This window comes from Bombina bombina, chromosome 2 (genome assembly GCF_027579735.1).
Source record: "Bombina bombina isolate aBomBom1 chromosome 2, aBomBom1.pri, whole genome shotgun sequence".
NCBI lineage: Eukaryota > Metazoa > Chordata > Amphibia > Anura > Bombinatoridae > Bombina > Bombina bombina.
The window spans coordinates 144,462,785-144,479,208 of NC_069500.1; the positions used below are offsets into that span (position 1 = coordinate 144,462,785).

The window sequence follows — 16,424 nt, forward strand, 5'->3', positions numbered from 1 at the left end:
TAACTTCTAGTAGAAGGCCAGCTTATTCTATTTTCATAGTTTTAGGCTACCGGAGTATTACCTTTCCATGTGGACACCATTGCCTTAGCTTTAAATACACTATAGAATATATCAGTATGTTTTAAAACTTATTGTTGGTGGGGGCAGGGTTAATTCCTTTGTGTGTATATAAGGGGTGTCTTGCTGTTACCAACTCAGCCTATGATTAAGCGCCACTAGGGGGCGCGAAACGCGTCAGGCAGTCAGTCCCTCTGTGTCTACCCTTCTGTCTGTATGTTGCTGGATTTATTTTAAGCCTGTTCTTGTTTATGTGTGGCTTAAATTAATAAACCACTTTTTGAATTTCACCCCTGAGTAGTGCCTGCCATTTTTTCTCTTTGGACACCAACACTGTTGAGGGGTTCTAGGTAATATCCTCAACTGGAGAACTCTCTATCCAGTTATGTATCTTAGAGTTACCAGTTCCTTCTTTTCTCTGTTTCAAGTGGGTCTGTCTGTATCTGGATATCATTGTGGTGCGTGGGTCCTCCAATTCACCACGTTGTTGAGGTGATCCACTATCCAGTGGAGGGTGTATTTCGATAGACAGTTAAGAGCAGAAAATTTCTAGACTAGTTTCTGTTTTGTAGTTAACAACTTTGTTGTATTTTGTGGTTATTATTATTATCGGTTATTTGTAAAGCGCCAACAGATTCCGCAGCGCTATTATCAAAGACGGAGTACAACAAAACAATTATAGGGATCAAATGGGTAGAGGGCCCTGCCAAGAGTTGCACTGTTGTTGTCAGCTCTTGAGAAGGTGATCAACAAACAGCTGGACTCTTAGGGAACTGGTATAAAGAAAGTTTAGCGTAGGTTGTATGCATCCCTGAACAGTAGAGTCTTTAGGGAGCACTTGAAGCTTTTAAAACTAGAAGAGAGTATTGTGGAGCGAGGCAGAGAGTTCCACAAGATGGGAGCCAGTCTGGAGAAGTCCTGTAAACGAGAGTGTGATGAGGTGATAAGAGAGGAGGAGAGTAGGAAGTCATGAGCAGAGCGAAGGGGACGGGAGGGAGAGTATCTGGAGACAAGGTCTGAGATATAGGGGGGAGCAGTGCAGTTGAGGGCTTTGTATGTCAGAATGAGAATTTTGTGTTTGATCCTAGAGGCAAGAGGAAGTCAGTGAAGAGATTGGCAGAGAGGTGCAGCAGATGAAGAGCGACGTGTAAGGAAGATGAGTCTGGCAGAGGCATTCATTATGGATTGTTAAGGAGCTAGGCAGTAGGTGGGGAGACCAGAGAGAACAGAATTGCAGTAATCGAGGCGGGAGAGAATGAGAGAGTGGATTAAAATCTTAGTTGTGTCTTGTGTAAGGAAGTGTCTAATTTTAGAGATGTTTTTAAGGTGGAAGCAGCAGGCTTTAGCCAATGACTGAATGTGAGGAGTGAAAGAAAGATCTGAGTCAAATGTGACCCCTAGACATCGGGCATGCAGAGTAGGGGTAATGATGGAGTTGTTGACAGTTATAGAGAGATTGGGGGTGGCGAGTTTAGAAGAAGGGAGAAAATAAGGAGCTCAGTTTTGGAGAGATTTAGCTTGAGGTAGTGAGAGGACATTCAGTTGGAGATGTGAGAAAGACAGTTAGTGACACGGGTTAGCAAGGAAGGAGAAAGGTCTGGTGCAGAGAAGTAGATTTGGGTGTCATCAGCATACAAATGATATTGTAAACCGTGGGACTTTATTAGGGAACCTAGTGATGATGTGTTGATTGAGAAGAGAAGGGGACTGAGGACAGAGCCTTGCGGTACTCCGACAGAAAGTGGTGACGGGACAGAGGAGGCCTCAGAGAAGGCTACACTAAAGGTACGGTTTGACAGGTAGGAAGAGAGCCACGAGAGGGCTGTGTCACATATTCTGAAGGATTGGAGGGTTTGGAGCAAGAGAGGGTGGTCAACAGTGTCAAAGGCTGCGGACAGATCAAGGAGGATAAGCAGAGAGAAGTGGCCTTTTGATTTTGCTGTAAGTAGGTCATTGGTGACCTTAACAATTGTTGTCTCTGTGGAGTGATGGGGACGAAATCCAGATTGCAATGGGTCAAGGAGGGACTTTATTGTAAGGAAATGGGATAGGCGTGCATAAGCCAGTTTTTCGAGAAGCTTTGATGCAAGAGGGAGGAGGGAAATAGGGCGGTAGTTGGATGGGGAGGTAGGATCAAGGGAAGGTTTTTTGAGGATAGGTGTGACCAGTGCATGTTTCAGCAATGAGGGAAATATACCGTTGCTGAGGGAGAGGTTGAAAGTGTGTGTGAGTATAGGGGTAAGGGTGGCAGAGAGGGAGGGGAGTAGCTGTGAGGGGATAGTGCCAAGGGAACAGGTAGTGAGGCGAGAGTGCAGTATAAGTGCTGAAACTTCTTCCTCAGTAACAGGGGAGAATGAGCTAAGTTTAAAGTCATGTGGGTTGTGGTTGATTGAGAGCATTTGAGCGGGTGAGAGAATGGAATTATGTTGAGAGCTGATTTCATTTCTGATGGAGTCGATTTTGTTATTGAAGTGGTTGGCAAAGTCTTGAGCTGACAGAGAAGTTGTATTAGGAGGTGGGGGAGGGCGGAGAAGAGTATTGAAAGTGGAGAACAAACATTTTGGGTTTGAAGAAAGATTAGAGATAAGAGTAGAGAAGTAGTGTTGCTTATGGAAATTAAGGGCAGAGTAGTAGGAGTTCAAGATAAATTTGTAATGTTGAAAATCAGCTGAACTCCTAGATTTTCTCCAGTGCCGCTCAGCAGTACGGGAACATCTGCGTAGGTATCGTGTCAAAGGAGTATGCCAGGGCTGAGGATGAGTGTTTGATTTCCGCGCTATGGTAAGAGGGGCGAGATTGTCAAGGACGGATGTAAGGGTGGAATTATAGTGGCAGATAGATTGGTCAGGGCATGAAAAGGAGGAGAAGGATGAGAGGAGAGGTTTAAGGGAATTAGAAAGCTGTTGTTGATCTAATGACATAATGCTTCTGTGAAGTTTGGTGTGAGGAGCAGAAGGAGGAAGAGTTGTAGGGAGGGATGATATGTTGCAAGTAAGGAGATGGTGGTCAGAAAGAGGAAAGGGGGAGTTTGTGAAGTTTGAAAGGGTGCATCGATAGCTAAGATCAGGTCAAGGGAGTGACCATCTTTGTGAGTGGTAGAATCAGTCCATTGTGACAAACCGAAAGAGGAAGTGAGTTGCAGAAGTTGTTTTGCAGAGGAGGCAGTGGAATTGTCAAGAGGGATGTTGAAGTCACCAAGAATGAAGGAAGGGGTGTCTGAGGAAAGGAAATAAGGTAGCCAGGCAGCCAAGTGATTTAGAAATTGAGTTGAGGAGCCAGGAGGACGATATATGACTGCAACACGTATAGAAAGAGGAGAGAATAAGCGAATCTTGTGGGTTTCGAATGAGGAAAATGTGAGGGAAGAGATGGAATGTATTTGCTGAAAGGTGCAACGAGAGGAAAGTAAAATACCTACACCACCTCCTTGTCTATTACCAGACCTAGGAGTGTGGTTGAAGTGGAGACCCCCATGTGACAGAGCAGCAGTGGATGCTGTGTCTAGGGGAGAGAGCCAGGTTTCTGTTAGGGCCAGAAGGTTGAGGGAGCGGGAGATAAAGAGGTCATGTATAGAAGTGAGTTTGTTACAAACAGAGCGAGAGTTCCAAAGTGCACAAGTGAAAGGGGAAGTGGCTTTGATGCAAGAGAAATGTGAGTAAGGTTGTCAGAGTTTTGTTTTTTGAGTCTGTGGGATGGTATACATGAATGTGCACGCTAGGCAGTTGTTGGGGACCAGGATTAGGGGAGATGTCACTAGCAGTTAGTAAAAGCAAGGGGGAGAGTGACATGAGATGAGATACAGATTTGCAGTAGTGAGACTGCTTTTGAGACAAGGTGCAGGGGGGAGAGAAAGTGTTTAGGAATAGGTAAAGGTGATGAGTACAAAAGTAAGGTGAGTTTAAGAGAGATGGGCTAATGAACAGTGCAGGTGGAGAGGGAGAAGGAGTAATTGAATAATGTAGTTTGTTATAGAGACAGAAGGCAGCAAAAAGGAATAATAAGATATTAGGCTTTTTTTAAAAAGAGGGAACAAGTTAAACACATAAGGCACAGTATTACAGTAGCAATTGCATTAGAAAACAATAAGGTATATCAAACATAATATTACAAAAGTACCTGCCTTTTTCTTGCCCCTTGCCCATATAGGGAATCCCCAGCGGTATGGGATTTTCTGTGTTTGATCTTTTGTGATCTTTGCCGTTGTAAGATTGAAGCGCTCGAGCCAGCCTAGGAGATGGCTGCTGTCTGACAGAGCTCTTAGGCCCTATCTACGTGAAAACGTAATTGGCATTAGCCATCCTGCACTTTAAGACTGCAAACTACTAGTTATCTAAGCAAACTCTCTCACGCAACGATTATGCAAAACCTCCGTTGTCTTTAACAGGAGAACTACATGTATTCATTGTGCACGCTGTGCGCATGAACTCATCCCACATTAGATTCTGCTGGCGAACAAGCGAAAAGGACCAGTGGCCGGAGACACCTATATCAAGAAGTAACTATTGGGATAACCCCCGATGGTCAAATAGACTCACCATTATACCGGTCAGCTGGAATCCGAAGTGAGCCGCATCAGAAGATGAACGCCGATGCAGGCCGCAGCCCAAGCTAGAGTTTGGTGACGCACCTGAAATGTTAGACCGCGAGTAAAACACTGCGGTAGTGGGGAACGACTTTCAAAAGGGTAAGAATACCGGATCACATCAAAACCATAAAACAAACTGTATTAAGGTGGCTATAAGTCTGAATCATAATACCCACAACTGGGATAACTGTATCTTATATTGAAGCGCACTTTAGCTTTGGACTGCCAGTTATAAGGTGTCACACAATATATAAGCACCTTTTATAAGCCTGTACATTTGAAGATTGAAGCGCTCAGGTCACTAAAGATCTGGAGGGAGATACCTTTGTGCGTGAGTGGGTGCTTAGCTCTTGTGCATCGCAGGATTTCTTCTTTGTCCCTGAAGTTTAGCAGTTTTAGAACCATGTCCCTAGGTGGTGCCTTGGGAGGGGGTTTAGATCGTAGGGCTCTGTGTGAACCCTCTATTTAAAGATCTGGAACATTTAGGGTTCATTTAATTGTCCTGAATAGGTCCTGCAGGTATCCAAACAGAGAAGTAGAAAGTATGGATTCTGGCACTCCTCTTACACACAGGATGTTGCACTTCTATTATCTAGAATCATGCATTGCTGAGTATGCTGCTAGGTGGTTGGTACCAGTTTTTAAAGTTTCTTGTTCATCTGCTATGTGGGTAACTTTATGTTTTAGATCTGAGATATCTTTGTGGAGCTCTGAATAAAGGGATTCGTTGTAATGTTGTCCTTAGAGGCTAGTTGTTTTAAGTTATCCTTGGTTATATAACTGTTTGGAGGGGTTTCAGTGTTGTGAACCTGCGCCATCCATGGTGGTCTGTTTATTGGAGCTGGTTCTACCTCTGGATGCTGTGTTTGGGGTCTCCAGAGGTTTTAAGTACTGATTTAACATGCCTGATGAAGCTTAGTTGTCTGTCTTCCCTGGGTGTTTTCCAGGCATTACATCTGGCACTCAGAAGTGTTCTATTCAGCTGGTGCCATGAGTACTAGGTCTGTGAGATAGTTTAGCAGGGTGAATGCTCTTATACTTGTACTATTGAGTCTGTCCTGGGGGTTAGGGGTGGGTAAAGTATGCTGGTAAGGCATTTGCAAATAGCTCACAATGTCTTGTTAATTGTGCAGCCCTTATAATGTAACAGCTCTTGACCCCCTTTATGTGGCAACCTGTGTCCCCTCTGGTATTAGTACCCAGCAGTTGTTTGCTAGTGTGCAGTCACCCAGTCCTTTCTGTGTGAGAATATATTGTTTATTTGTTTTATTTTACATTATAATTTTATCTGCATGTTACCATTCTATCAGTTAATACTTATTACTGTGTGATTTCAATAGAGCAGCCAATGACGATACTTATGACAATACATATGTACAACTATACATTGTTGCACTTCTAATCCCATTGGCTCTTGTATGGTTTTTAAGGTACTCAGGTAGGATAGGTAACAAACTCTGATAATGGGTCAGTTTCTAGGGAGCGCACCTTTTACCTATATGGCTCCTATCTAATACATTGTTGGATTACACTGACTATGAGACTCAGTATTTCTTTTCTCTCATATCTGTATTGGAACAGAAGTTGTCTGTAGCTGCTTGCAATCATCCCGGGGTACAGCATTGTTTGCAGTCCACATGTGCGGCAGGTAGATGTTAACTGCCGTGATCGAAGGTCTCTTTCAGGGTCCATTATTCTCTGTCCCAGCACTGTAGTAGGATCTTACTCCAAAGACAATTCTCTTCTTACTTTGGGCTCAAGCAGCTCACCGCCTTGAACCCGATTTGTATGCTGTTGCGTACCGTTAGGTGTGTTATGGCAGAAATCATATAGCCCTGCTCCTGCATGCCGTGCTCCTCTAGGTATCCACTCAGTCTCCCAAGTTATACGGCAGCTATTCTTCTGTCCTTAGCCGACACAAACACTTTTTATAGGTGGTAGAGTGTGAGTATAAGCCCATTTTCCACCATGGGGCCCAGGAGCAACTTCAATGTGCAGCCATCAGCCTGTGTGGCTCGACTCCACCACTTTATTTGCTGTTTTATGGAGAATTGTTGATAAATCATTTGTTTCTTTATTTGTGCCATATGGAGTATACATGTAGCTTCCATTAATGAAAATCTTAATTTGATTCTTTATCTCCTCAGTTTCCAAGCTGTTTTTATAAATCACTTTACTTTGTTGGGACCAGGGGTAATTAGGGAGCATTTTGTACAGATTTTTACTGGCTTTCCCTGTTGGGATTTTCTTTGAACTGTTGATGTGAACAAATTGGTTATGGTCTGATAGGCAGGACTGGGATCTGCTTGATGTCTAGGTCCGTGATCAAATAGTCAATGACACTTTTACCCCTTGATGAGTTGAATGTAAAACTTCCCTACTATACTTCCATTTACAATGTACAGACCTATATTTATATATATTTTTTTCTTACAGTTATTTTGTGTTATCCTGGTTACAGTTCTTTTGTGTTATCCTGGTTTGTTTGTTTATAAAGCTGTTCATATTGTGCATAAATTAGTTCTCACATTTCCCTAAGTTCTGAGTCTGCCTGCATAGTTTTCCACGGCCAGGAACTGAGGGATGCAGAGAATGAAACAATGTTGTGTACAGCAACAGGCTTAAAAAAATCTATCATTTAAAAAGAATAATCAGGGGAAAGCGCGAACGCAGTCCCCCACTACCACAAATTATGCAGTTGAGTCTCCCGCATTTGGGGGAAATCGCAAGGGTCAACACAACCGGAGTGCAATGGATGAGCCTCACCCTGGGAGAACCACTTTTTTTTTTTTTTTTATAAATTTATTCATAAAACGTATAAAAACAAAAAAAGCATTACACATCAAACAAAAAAAAACATCTCACACTATATCATTTTACATATTCCATAGGTTGTATAAATTTAAACAGGCATGAAGAGAAAACAAGAAACTTTGCTATTTATCTATTATGATGGTTGTAGAGTTCTTTGTAAATACCTTTTGCCTTACTTAGGGCCTCTCTACTGAGTAGATATATGGGCATCTATTTATCAAAGCGTCAATTTACCTGCATTCGACGGCACCAAAACGCTCGCCTAAGATCGCCTAACATCGATGCCGCGGACCTCAATACGTTCTCTCCAAAATTATCAAAAATGCTGTCAAAAAGTCACGCACCAAGTACGGGGCGATGAGCAGCGGACTGTTAAGTAACAGTCATCGATCTCGCTGCTCTTCGGCTTTTTTACAGCTTTCTTGGTACCCTGTCACTAAACACCCACACTATACTATACTGTTTTACCTCTATACCGCTGCTCCCGGACCCCGCCGCAACTGTAATAAATGTATTACCCCCTAAACCGCCGCTTTCGGACCCCACCGCAACTCTAATAAATGTATTAACACCTAAACCGCCGCTCCCAGACCCCGCCGCAACTCTAATAAAAGTATTAACCCCTAAACCACCGCTCCCGGACCCCGCTGCAACTAAATACAATTATTAACCCCTAAACCGCCGCTCCCGGAGCCCACCGCCACCTACATTATATTTATTAACCTCTAATATGCCCCCCTACACCGTCGCCACCTACCGCCGATGCATATTTATTTAGATTTATTTAGATTTATTTAAATTATATTTAAGTTAGGGGGATTTAGGGTTAGGGTTAGACTTAGGTTTAGTGATTAATAAATGTAATATAGTGTCGGCTATGTTGGGGGCGGCAGATTAGGGGTTAATAAATATAATGTAGGGGGCGGCAGATTAGGGGTTAATAAGTATAATGTAGGTGGCGGTGGGCTCCGGGAGCGGCGGTTTAGGGGTTAATAAGTTTATTTAGTTGCGGTGGGCTCCGGGAGTGGCGGTTTAGGGGTTATTAAGTTTATTTTGTTGCGTTGGGGTCCGGGAGCAGCGGGATAGGGGTTAATAACTTTTATTTAGGTGGCGGCGGTGTAGGGGGGGCAGATTAGGGGTGTTTAGACTCGGGGTACATGTTAGGGTGTTAGGTGTAAACATTCCCATAAGAATCAATGGGATATCGGGCAGCAGCGAACATAAGCTTTCGCTGCTTTCCGATTCCCATTGATTCCTATGGCATCCGCCGCCTCCAGGGCGGCGGATTGAAAACCAGGTACGCTGGGCCGGAATAGTGCCAAGCGTACCTGGTAGTTATTCGATAACTAGCAAAAGTAGTCAGATAGTGCCGAACTTGCGTTGGAAACATCTGTAGTGACGTAAGCATCGATCTGTGTCGGACTGAGTGGATCGTATGTTACGTCACCAAATTCTACTTTTGCCGGTTTGTAGGGTTTGATAACTAAGGCGAATCAGGCTCGCCACAAATACGCTGCGGAATTCCAGCGTATTTGCGGTTGACGGCTTGATAAATAGATGCCATATTATCCATCTGAAGCCTATTTTTAACATTAATAGTGTCCAGACCAAATGTCTTTAGCCACGGGAGGCTTTTTTTCCATACTCTCTGTGCGTAAGAACATTCCCACAGTGTATGTAAGGAGGTTTCTGCTCTCTGACACTGTTCCCGAACACATTTAGAGCTGTTTCCTATGTATCTTTGTATCAGTTTTGCTCTCAGTGGTAGCACATCATGCGCTGCTTTCCATATTAAATCTTTATGTTTATTTGTTAGTTTCGGGTGCTGAATCATCCTCCAGGATTCTTTGATTTCTGTTTCTGAGAGACCTGTTATTTTAATCATATCATTACTCTGTATGCTGTGCTCTATTTGTTTCCTATTGATATTTTCTAAAGGAATAGTATTTATTCAGTATTTTTTGACAAACGCTTCAAACTTAGAGTACCACCATGGCGGTGTTTCTGCGTGGGGCAGAGTATTATATATCTTTTTCTGTCATCTTCTACATATGAAAAACCCAACCCAGAAAGCAACAAAAAAGGATGCTTTGTTTCTCTCTTCCCTTGGTTTCATGTACACTTTTATGGTGTAGTCCACAAAAATGGCTGCTCTAACAATATTCTTGCCAAATACATTAAAACTCCCATTACTTCACATTTAACTATTAAGATCTTTCCGGTCATTGTTAGCTTTTGACTTCTGCATTTTTCTAATTTTTGGCATGCCCTCTCTGTCCTTTCCATCCAGTTAACACTAGCCATGTCCTTTCCTAATTTAACTCCTAGAATTTTTATATTGTTATATTGTCCGTCGGAACTCTGGGTCCAAAACCTGTTTTCTGTTCCCTCCAGTTAAAATAGAAAATGTTCGCTTTTCTCCACCTTGATTTTAGCAGCTGCTGCTTAAAGGGACATTATACACTAATTTTTTCTTTGCATAAATGTTTTGTAGATAATCTATTTATATATTTATATAGCCCATAAAGTTTTTTTTTTTTAATTAATGTATAGTTTTGCTTATTTTTAAATAACATTGCTCTGATTTTCAGACTCCTAACCAAGCCCCAAAGTTTTATGTGAATACGCTCGACTACCTACTCCAGCTTGCTCCTGTTTGTGTAAAGGGTCTTTTCATATGCAAAAGAAGGGGGAGGGGGGGAGTGAATTTGCCACTTGCAGTGGGCTTTCCAGCTACCTTTTCAACAGAGCCAAAGTGACAGCTTCTAAGTAAGTTTTTAAACAGTTTTATACTGAATTTTTATATCAGTATCTGTGCATATTATTCTTTTTAGTAGTGTCTAATTACATGCAGTTATATGAAAATGTGTATACTGTCCCTTTAAGAAAATCTTGTGTCCTGTACAGTCACAGCTGTATTTTGCTCCCACTCTATGCCTGCAGTGCACAGATCTCTGGTGTACAGGGAAAGATGAAAAGGTGTTTGCCTATTGGTGCAGGTAAAGAATTCTTTCATTTACAAAGATTAATCAGGGGAAAGCGCGAACGCAGTCCCCCACTACCACAAATTATGCAGTCGAGTCTCCCACATTTGGGGAAATCGCAGGGGTCAACCCAACCGAAGTGCAATGGATGGGCCTCACCCTGGGAGAACCACCTTCATGATCATGGTATCTCCCCTGCCAGGTAAGTATGAGTTGTAGTGACAATCAGGCAGACTGCTTCTCCAGCGCTACTTGCTAAACATAAGGGAGCTTCTGTTCTTACATGCATAGCTGACCGTAGAGATAAATACATTCAAATACTGGCAAATAAATTGATCAGACAGGCTTTCGGTTTCTTTTTCATAGTGAAAGATTCAATTTCATTCAACTTTGTTTTAAAGACCCAACATTCCCAGGATACATTGCAGCAAACATATTTGCATGTGATGATGTCACAAAGGCTGCCTGCTGTTTCTTCACAAGCATTATCACCCGTCTCATTGGTGTAAAAGAACTGAGCCGAACAGACATCTCACAGAGTATCACTGCCATTACAGCTGCACAACATCAGCTTCAGCACTCTGGGGGTACAGATGGTATTTAGGTAACTTAGCATTTGTTATCAAGCCCTCTGTAAGTAACACAGTTTCTATGTCACAAGCAACTGAACCAGGTGTAAGAACGATTCTCAGTCCAATAGTTTAGACACCTTGAGAGATTGTCCTACGTCTAATACTTTGATCCTCAGAGGGGATTTATTTTATTTTTGTTTTCCTAATTTCTCAAAAATTTAAGGGATAAAAATGTCCAAAAAAAAATGTATTTTACAATTCAGATAGAGCATGCAAGATCTTATTTGCTTTGTTCTGTTTGCATACATTTTTTTATAAGCATACCTAGGTAGGCTCAGGAGCAACAATGCACTTCTGGGAGCTAGGTGCTGACTGGTGGCTGCACATATATGCCTCTTGTCATAGGCTCACAAGAATGAACCAAATTTGATAATAGAAGAAATCTGGAAAGGTGTTTAAAATGGTATGATCTATATGAATCATGAAGAAAAAATATGGGGTTTCATGTCTCCTTAATTTATTTTTAGCTGTAGTTTAAATGCAAAAATCTGCAATTCCCTTTCCTTCTAAGCATGTCTGCTAAAATATTGAAACCATAATATGAACCTAATATTGTGTAAAAGAGGTGCGCCAGAGGTGAAATTCAACAATCGGTAATGTGCAAAGTGCAGTGCATATAAATGATATAATATATGTGTAAAAGCGTGATGGGCAATTGCCAATGCCTATATATATAACAAAAGGTTATATTACAAATAACAACAGCTGAAAATAAAAGACAGCCTGATGAAACGGCAACTGGTGCAGAGAAACGCGTTGCTGTGCAACACTCTGTTTTAACAAATGTTTTAATAAAATCCACTTGTTTTACTGTACCCTGCTCCGCCTTGCCTTCTATGGGAGATTCGCTTGGCTGTCAAAATTACGTGGACCTATCGTAGGTTCATTTGGATTGGCTGTTTTTTCCTTCCCTGTCTGAGACATCATCAGTGACGACACCTGCCGTGGCCTCGTGTTCCTGCTGGCGTTTCTGAGTCAGCCGTGCGGCTCTGAAGCCTCGGCTTGCGCTTTATTGCACTGGATGTGCAAGTACCCTGCTGTTTTTATCCACTATACTCACTACCCCCTACGATATCACACCATTAGGCGCCTCTTTTATCTTGTCTTCTTGGACAGTGTTGTTGATGTCCTCTAAAACCAGATGAACTCTTCCTTGTGTGCACAGTGTTTTTATGTTTGGTTAAAGAGAAAATGTAAAGGGTTCAGTGCTATCCTATGTATGTCCATGCAAAATAAAGCAAGAAAGAGCATTACGTAAGGAAAGAGAGATAAACGTCTTGACACTTTACGCTCATTTCAGAGCTGTGAGAAACACCTCGAGAATTTTTACAGAAAATGTTTGCAGTAAAGTTTATTTATTTTGCCTCATTTTCATGTAATTTAGCTCTGAAAATTAAGGTTTTTCAAATTCTCAGATCTTGAAATGCACCCTGCTGATTTATTAAAGTAATCCCTGCTACATATCTTTCCATAATTGGCTTTAACTGATTACAAAAGCAAAACAATGCATTTGATACTAACATTATGAGCAAAGCTAGCCATGTTATCTGCAGACTAAAGCCCAGATTGCCTCCTCCAAATCAGTCAAATGATGGGAGGAGTTTGGCTACTGAAAATCAATTGCAATAAATAGGATGTTAACAAATTTTAAAAACGCGTAGACTTGGCTGATTTGTCCTTCTATAGCAACACAACAGAAATGTATTGTAATTACAAGGTATGTGTATTGTCCTGTTAATCAGACAATGGGTTTATCTTGGATGATGCTGCACTGCCAGTTATCTAATGGCTGTGCCGGCAAAAAACAGTTGCGAGTAAAGCTGGCAAAGCAATACACAAGGGGTCACTTCTGACTGTAAAGAAGCATATATCAAGCCCAGAAAGCACACGGGCAGGACAAGAGAGATGTAGAAAATGTAGCAGTGTTGTGTACAGCAACAGGTTAAGAAATCTATCATTTACAAAGAATAATAAGGGGAAAACGCGAACGCAGTACCCCACTACCACAAATTATGCAGTCGAGTTTCCCACATTTGGGGAAAACACAGGGGTCAACCCAACCGGAGTACAATGGATGAGCCTCACCCTTGGAGAACAACCTTTTTTTTAGAAAAATATATTTATTTATAATTCAGACATTTACAATATGAAATAAAAAAACAATAATCCTGTCACTTACAATTATAACAAAAAAACAATATGTCAGAAAAGCAAATATTAGTACAAGAAAATCAAAAACATAATATTACTAAATTATCTCTCTAAATACATTAAACTTATAGAAAATACTTTTTGTAGTTTTACTGCTGGTTAAAATAGCCACTGAAACAGAAACAAAAATCCAACTTCTTAAAAAACAACAACAACAAAAAAAAAAAAAAAAACAGTATTACATTATTTTTGCATAATATAAATTATATATACCCCTGGCTTTCTGTAATATCTCTTTACTAGAGAAATAAACATTATCATTATTAAGTTTCATTCTGGCTTGTAACATAGCATCCTTTATACAAGCTGTAATTTGCCAGAAAAGTAACCACTGGAATTTGGGTAATTGCTGATCATTTAACCCAAACAAAATCATCCTATAGGAGAGATGGTTAACCCCCACAGTTTGCAACCACTGCACACTGGCTCTCCATACCCTCTGAGCAAAATAACATTCCCAAAGGGAGTGAAAAGAAGTCTCTTCCTTATTGCAATTGGGCCTAACACATTTTTCATTACGACCTATATTCCTCTTGTACAAAAGCTTCCTTAACAGCAAAATGTTGTAAATTGATTTCCACAGTAAATCCTTATGGCTATTTGTTAAAACTGAGTGGTTAGCGATTTTCCATAGTTGTTAAATCTTCTACTTCAAGATTAACTGGTTTAACCATAACAAAATTACTGAATTAATGTTCAATATTTTTCCTTTGTAAACTATCAAAATGACAAAGAATTAATATCACTTTTAGTAACCCAATCTTTTAATTTTGAAAACCACCAAGGCAATGTTTCTGCATGAGGCCTAGTGTTATCATATTTCAACTGCCATCTTCTGGAAATAAAAAAACCTAACCACAGATGAACAAAATAGGAATCCTTACAATTGTTATTATTATACATTTTAAGGGAAAAATCTAGAAAAATTGCAGCAAACTTACTTTCCAGATCAGGAGCTTTTTTTCCCTCACAAACGATAGGGATGGCACAAAGTGGTTCTTTTTACATATTCAAGATTGCTGCCCCAAATAAAACGGAACATGACCCTTTTAATACTCAGTAAACATGAGCGAGTTATAGGAAAAACTCTAGCTAAAAACAATAAAACACTCATTAGCTCACACTTTACCAATAAAATCTTGCCTGTAAAGATAAGCTGACGAGATCTCCATCTATCTAATTTCCTAAAAGCCAAACCAGGTCATTCCAATTTTTAGATACCATATTATTACCAAAGTGAACACCTAAAATCTTCATTGTGTCCTCCTTAACCTTAAGACCATACCCAGTAATAGGTTCTTTCCAATTAAAATACATTACTTCACTCTTGTCTGGATTAATTCTAGCCGCTGCTGCAAGAGAAAACAAATTAGTATTATAGAAAACTTTGGCAATGGAGTAATTAGAACGGCAAAAAATTGATATATCATCCATATACAGACTTAGTTTAATCTGCTCCATGTTGTTACCCGGAGCAGGTACCCCTTTAATGTCTAAGTCTGATCTAATTAAATTGGCTAAAGGCTCCATTGCAAGGATAAATAATAAAGGAGAAACTGGGCAGCCATGTCTCACACCACTGTAAATGTAAATAGGATCAGTGAGAAAACCATTAACAAGGACCTTGCTAAAGGCCCCTGTGTACAGAATTTTAACCCAATTAAGGAGTATGGGACCTAAATTCATAGACTTCAAAATTCTAAACAGAAAAGCGTGACTTATCCTATCAAATGCCTTCTCCTGATCTAACGAAAGAAAAGCCAACGAGATGTTCCTGTCCTTGCAATATGCTATAACATCTCTGATTAAGCAAATATTTTCTGATATTGATCTGCAGGGAACCCCACATGTCTGGTCAGGATGAATAAGCAGATGAATAACAGACCTTAACCTGAAAAAAAGACACTTAGAAAAGATCTTATAGTCAACATTCAGTAAAGAAATTGGTCTGTAATTCTTTACTTGGGCTTTGCTACCCTTATATTTATAAATCAGAACAATAAAGCTTTCCTTCATACTAGGACATAGGGATCCTCTCTCCAAAAGTTCTTTGTAGAACATTAAGAGATCTTCCTTTAACAGATCCCAAACAATTCTGTGGTAAGACCATCAGCACCAGGACATGTGTCTTTATTCATGGAAGCAATTGCAGAATTCAACTCATCTTCACACAGCAAAACCTCAAGACTGTCTCTCTGTTCAGAACTTAGAGTCTAAGTAATGTTATTGCAGAAGAAATTCAAGTGCTCCTGAGATACATCTCTTGCCCCATACAGGTCTTCATAATAAGACAGGACTACTTGTAAGATGTCTTCCTTATCCACAATAGCACCATCAGATGTTTCGAGCTTATAAAGGAAAGACTGATTTAAGCTTTTGGAGAGAAAAAACTGGTGCACTTTTCCCCATCCTCAAAAGCTTTAACTCTACTTTGAAATATAATTATTTGAGCAGCATCTTTTTCCATTTGCCCAATTTTGCTTTTATAAACTTCCAACTCTGAAGCAACATCCCAGCCTTGTTTTTGCAGGTAATATAGAGACTGCAGTTTATTACTCCACCTGCACCTTGCTCTTCTTGCACTTTCTGCAATCCATTTACTCTGTTTTTGAAAGGAAAACTTTCTTCTGATCTTTACATCCTCCCACCAGTCAGATATGGAGTTATACAGATATTGTCTCTCTCTCCACTGTTTATAAGCGTGCTTATATCTCTCCAGTAAACATCTGCTTTTTAATAACTGATTATTTAATTTCCACACACCTCGCCCTCTGTTGGCATTCTCAGGAATAACAAGCCCACATTGGAGAAGATGGTGATCTGAGAACCAGACAGGAAAGATATCAGCAGATTGAAACACAAGGTTTTGAGCAAAGTCTATTCTTGACTAAATTTTTGCAGTAGAGTTCTGCTAGGTAAAACCTTCCTCATCAGGGTGTAAACCACAATAAACTTCCTTTAATTTCAAGTAATTAATTAAATCAGGTAATACTAATACATTATGCTTATTTGTGGCATATAATTTTTAACTGATGTAATAGCGCTGATCTTTCATGAACCTCATGAGCTGCATAGATCAATCAAGTGGAAATTACAGCCCCTAAACTCCACCTCAGCTGCCAAAAGACGTTCAGGCACCAA

The 16,424-nt window shown here is 40.5% G+C and overlaps 1 non-coding gene and 2 pseudogenes across 1 annotated transcript; all 3 read right to left on the reverse strand.

Moving 5' to 3' along the window:
• Window positions 1-7,294: 7,294 nt before the first annotated feature.
• Window positions 7,295-7,433, reverse strand: LOC128650566 (uncharacterized; annotated as a pseudogene).
• Window positions 7,434-10,486: 3,053 nt separating this feature from the next.
• LOC128650496 (U1 spliceosomal RNA) lies at window positions 10,487-10,650 on the reverse strand. Its single transcript, XR_008400793.1, has one exon. It is a non-coding gene; the product is annotated as a U1 spliceosomal RNA (small nuclear RNA).
• Window positions 10,651-13,044: 2,394 nt separating this feature from the next.
• LOC128650567 (uncharacterized) lies at window positions 13,045-13,182 on the reverse strand (annotated as a pseudogene).
• Between the last annotated feature and the right edge of the window lie 3,242 nt (window positions 13,183-16,424).